The sequence below is a fragment of the Parasteatoda tepidariorum genome, chromosome 10 (assembly GCF_982258835.1).
Source record: "Parasteatoda tepidariorum strain Cologne lab strain chromosome 10, Ptep-v5.0, whole genome shotgun sequence".
NCBI classification, from domain to species: Eukaryota; Metazoa; Arthropoda; class Arachnida; order Araneae; family Theridiidae; genus Parasteatoda; species Parasteatoda tepidariorum.
Window position 1 is genome coordinate 15,419,051 of NC_141764.1, and position 6,000 is coordinate 15,425,050.

Below are 6,000 nucleotides of genomic sequence, written 5' to 3' on the forward strand. Positions count from 1 at the left end.
CAGTTAGCAGTGTGCTTACCATCTTATTTATGGTTTTTTGACTGTTTTGTTTGATTATGGTAAAATAACAATGACATAAATTGTTATTTAACTATTTCCTCCGGGAAATTTCCAACATTGCATGGTAGCAATATTTTTTGATAATAAATAGCCTGTAAGAGAAATATAGATGTCTTATTTTAACATATTTTCTGACAGATATTAGCAACAATATTATACTTTTACTAAAGAAATTTAGGATTTCATTTCCTTTTAAGGGCCGTGGTAGTTCACTGGTTAGAGAATTGGATTTTGGTTCGGAGGGATCAGGGTTCGATCTTTGACTCTGCTAAGATTAATCGAGTACGTGCGATATACGTACAAGTAAAATCTGCGGAATCAAAAGTCCTGTGTTCGACCGCCGAGCAATACCATGGGCTTAGAGATCTGGAGAAAATTTCTTTCCCCGTCATATCTATGTCTAAATTGAGGAAATGGCCATCACAAAAACTATGATGGCATATTTTCGGATCATCCTCAGGGATGTTTCCCAGACCGTCACCAATAGCCCATTGTGCAGCTCTAGTGCGACATAAATAAAATACTTACCATTTCCTTTTTACCTTATACACTTTCTTAGGGCTTTTCTACTTGAAGTTACGCAATGGCATCGATTTGAAAAAAGCGAAATTCTACTAAAAGTTTTTAAGCTACAGAATTCCATTTTATATTGCTTATTCAATCCCAGCATGATAAATTCTCCATTTTATAATTTTTTATTGTCCCTTTTACATTTTCCTTCCTTTTACATTTTCCAACTTGTGTGTTTTATGAGAATTCTTACGATTGCTCAAGCTAATATTTCTCTACTATTTTTAAATTATTGTTACCAGATTAAAATAAAATCATGTTAAAAATAGCTAAGAAAAAGATTATTTGGGAAAAACAATGAACGCATTTGGAAAAGTCGCATAAAATAGTCTCATGAAAGTCAAATAAAAGACACATATATCACACATATTTCACAAATATCAAGATGCTCATTAACATGCGAAATATTTTTGACGTGAATTGAACGGCGTGATGTAACTGTTTAAAATTAGAAACTTGGAGCGGCAAGAGTTTCGTCAATGGAATAAACTAACCATACATGGGAACGTTACGTAAAAGTAACGCGTAAAAGAGCCGGCACTTAAAGCAAAAGTATCGCGTAAAAAGTAAAAAGTGCTTATTTAAAAAAGTACTGAGTAAAAAGTACCAGCCAAAATGAAGAAAAAAAACGATTTTAAAATACTTTTCTTGGAAATTTAAAATACCCTTCATCAAAAAATGTAAGCATAAATATGGTATTAATTTAAAATGAATTAAATTTTAATTTAATTGTATAAAATTTAAAATGCAAGAAAATGTTACATATTTAAAAAAAAAGGTGATCTTTGAAAATATCCAGAGACCAAAAAAGAAATCAAAATTCATTGTCTGCACATAAAAAGATTAAATTTTTGTGCTACCAATTCCTTAGATTACAATTCTTTTCTCTTTCAATTTGTTTTTTACCTTTGGAATCAGCCTTTAGAGGAATTAGTTGTAATCTCGGTGAGCTCATTTAGAGTCCAAAGTTGTAATTCTCTGCGGCTTCTCCTAACAATTTTTAAGAAAAAGACCCCCCAAAAAAAGAAATTTGCTTCTGAAATACTAAAAAAGAACTCTGCAGCCCCTTCCCTTTATCCTCTGCTAAAGCTCTCTTAAAATAAATGCTTCTTATTGAAGTTATACTTCTTATGCGACTACCAACAAGGTTGCGTTAAACGTTTAACGCTACATTTTTATTGGCAGGGAAATCACGTGGTAGGATCCAGTTTTCCCTCATTCATTTCCATATTGTTTTGGTTCTCACTAGCATAAAAATAATAAAAGTCATAAAAATATTCGCGATCGCAACGAACTATAGGGGGCGTTGTTGTATGAGACTAATACCTGCGATTTCTATATGAACAGTCATTCAGTTACTCTAGGGACGTCGTTAATGTAGCACGTAGCATTGCAACGTTCCTTCTTTATTGTGGCTAATTAAATTTAAAAAAGAAAAATGCTTGATATTCTTTCTTATGCAAACGAAAACAAAATAGTATCTCTTTTTATTAGAGAAGGAATGTCCAAAACACATCGGAAAAATATTTGTACATTAACAGAAAAAAATAAATATTCTTATAAGAGTTAAAACCTAATGCCCGAGAAATAGTATTACTAAATTTAATGATATAAGATGAAAGGCCCATTTAAACTTTACATTCCATAGTTTTAGGAATCATATTACTTCAAAAATTAAAATGAACAAAAAGTATGCATAAGCCTCAGAATTTTATAAAATTTAATTTTGTAAACAAAGTTTTGTGACAACAATTTTGATCAAAAAATTTCAAGTTTCAATAAAAATCATTATTTAGAAACTAAGAAACGTAAAATAAAGAATGCTGACGAGACAAAAACAAAAAAAAAATTCTTTTTTGTCGCCATTTTTAGTGCTACGAAAATTCGTCTTTGGGATTTGCCAAAAACAAAACAAGATGTAATTTTATTTTTTCAGGAGGGAAATATTTTACCGAAAAAACGAAAATGTACCAATTCCCACAACATGAAACTTTATCTTGGTAAACGTACGTTTTGGAAATGTTATTTCATTTGGAATCTTATTTATCAGAGTTCATATGGCGATATGATTGTTTTGAATCTATGCTGAACTCTATATCGGCTCATTTTCCATCGAAATCCGATTGACTATTTTGATTTTAAATAAAGTGCTTTATTTTATGAACTGTCGCAAAAATTTTAAGTGTAGATTGGCGGCACTTAAAAACCGCGAAATCTGTAGTGGCGTTAATACGTAAGTACCGAATTTTTATTCCATACTTTTCTGAATCATATTACTTCAAACATTGGAATATACAAGAAGTATACATAAACACATAATGTTATACCATTTAATTGTTCAAAAAAAGTATTTTGAGAACAATTTTTATCAAAAAATTATAAACTAAAAAACGGAAAATAAAGAATTCTTAGGATAAAAAAACGATTTTAAGAATTCTTTACATTGAAATAAAAACTTTCATGTTGTTTCTTTTTTTATTATTCTTATAGTTCTTAATCAGACGTTAAAAACCATTCTGTAGAGAACCATCATCAAAAGAAAAAAAAAATATTTACAAGCAATTTTTTTATTGTAAAAATCATTGCACTTACCTGATTTATAATTCTCGGAGAGTTCCAAAATGATAAGTTCCTTGTTTGAAAACTTTATTCTCAAATAATAGATACATAGTTTATCCCTTCATTACTTTTAGATAACATACTACACAGCAAAATTTTATAATTGATATGAATTTGAATATGTAGCTAAAAACAGAATAGCTGAATTCTAGTTGAACTTATTCTTTCAAAACTAAAAAATACTTACCAAGAAAACGATTAAAATTAATTAAGAATCAGCACAAATGGCACTATTTCAAGTAACTTGGATAATTTTTTATTGTTGTTTTCCGAATTATATGGATACAGAAATATATACTATTCTATAACGAAGAAGAATATGCTATAACTATTACAATTCTGTATGTTCTGAATTCCTATTTATTCACTGGAATGACGAAAGCAATGTTGACTTCACTTTAATTCGTAATGAATTGAAGACAGAAGAAATGCATTTTACCTTAATACACACATCTGTAACAGTATCCGAAATCGGAAGTCATCAGTTGCAAGTTTGTTGATAAAAGAAATAAAAAATTATTGAGGAATTTTTCTTCAAATGTTTGGCGTGTTCTGTTCCTGAAAGATTTACTAATATTCTGGACATTTTTTTCAAGTTCTTCGGCCTTTTCCTTAGGGAAATTTTGTTTCTTATTTGCTGCTAAAAAATGGCGTCTGATTCTGTCCATGATTTTGATGGAACTAAATGAAAACGTGATAAATTAATGTCTGATATTTACAGGCTCCCGCTAGACGGCGTACTCGAGCGTTGCGATCGCGAATTGTTTTTCTATAAATATTTTTTTAGTTTGTTTTGATACACATATAATTTAATAGGGTAGTATTTTCTATTTTCAAATTTAGTGGATAACAATTGTAAAAAATGAGTGAAAACAATCCCACGGACAATGCGACGGATTTAAGGTTATGTCAAGGCTCTTGTGAATATCAATTGATTCTTAGGCTTTCTCTTTTGAAATTACATTATGACGCATTCACGTACATTATTAATACAAATACATTTTCCATGCCGAGACGATGAAGCAACCACAAGCATTTCCACTGGTTCAAGAGGTCCACGAGGAAAAAATGCACAATATTACCGTGATTACAGAGCACGGAAGCGAGCGGAGCAGGAAAAAGAGTCGTTGAATAGAACTAGTGTACCTTCTACGACTGCTGATTCTTCGACAATTAACGTTACAGGTTACGAAGTTTAACTTCTTCCGCGCGGAGGGACTCCACGCACTATTTTTTATTTGGGCCGGTTTTTTTTATTTATTTTTTTTAAACCAAAAACAGAAGGTTTTACTGTTCTAGCAAAACATTTTGTTTCTCATAGAAACAAGAATGATTAAGAAGGTGGGGTGTTGGTTAATAGTTTCCAGAAACTTGCCATTTTTTCAGCTGCGACCTTAAACCTCTTTGAACCCCCATTGTAGTCAGGTGTAAGAGTATTTGGATAAAGAAATTAGCTGATAAAAATATATATATAACCCTAAAAATATATGAAAATATCTATAAAAATATATATATTTGGTTTGGTTAATTCCGAGAGAATAGGATAAATTATAAGAGTTTTATTCAAAAATTTGGGGATTTTTCGGCCGACATGATTCGAACTTGTGTTCTCTCGACGTGCTCTCACGAACACGAGTCCAATCTCCAATTCATTCTGTTGTTTATTTCTTTTTCTTTTACGTTGAATCGAATGAGACAAAACGCAAGACGCAAATCAACATGATTTACCTTTAAGAACGCCCTTAAAAGCTGAAAATTACAAGTAGTTTAATACTTCAAAGTGTTTTTTTTTTTTAGTAAGAGGTATTTTATTTAATTGATTTTTTTTTAAATTTTTAACGTTGTTATTTCGGTAAATGAGGTAAAAGGTTTGGGTCCACAATATTTTTTTACACTAAACGAAAGGAAATTAATTCGGAGGAAATAAGAAATATTTTAGGGTTTTTATTAAGAAAATATTTATTTCCATAGATGTCTATATTCATAATCATGTATACCTTATGTCTTGAAAGCTACCCATGAGGGCTTAAATAGCAGCTGCACATTTGCATCGCATTTGTACGAATTATTTGCGTAATACGCTATGACGGGGGTTTCATCTAGAATAAACCGTTTTCATTGAAAAAAGATACACTACTATCAAGAACATTTGTATTGTTAGTCATGGGAAAAATAGGCTTATTAATGCTCAAATATTTTAAGGTAAAAGTTTCATTAATTTTTTTTCCCGCTTGGTCTTGATGCATGAGACGATATTCTTGAAATTTGAAATTTTTGACGAAATGACAAGTTGTCTCAATTTAAATTATGGGGATTTTGCTACTGTAACTTTCGATAATTCGTAATTAGAACTTTTTTTCCAGCAGTTTTATCATTTCTCCTGAGATCAGTTTTGAACTACTTCAATGATGAGCCAAAATTTTAAGGATTTTTTTTTCTTCAAAAACGCAGTTTGACTTGTACTGTTAAATTGCATAAATATTTAACATCAATGAAAGAAAACATATGTGATGCTCTAAAAATAAATTTTTCCTGTCAAACATTTTTATTTATTTGAATGTCTATTTGAATGTGGGGAAAATTGAATCCAGTTGTTGATTCAAGTTATGAGTTAAAGCTGTGATATTTTTCCCTTTTGAAGTAGATGTTTTGTTTTAAGTTTTAATCATCACTACCTCAATTATTTTCCACGTCAATAATATTGTGCAAGTTGAATTTCTATAAATTTCTTTTTTTTTAGGTATTCATCTT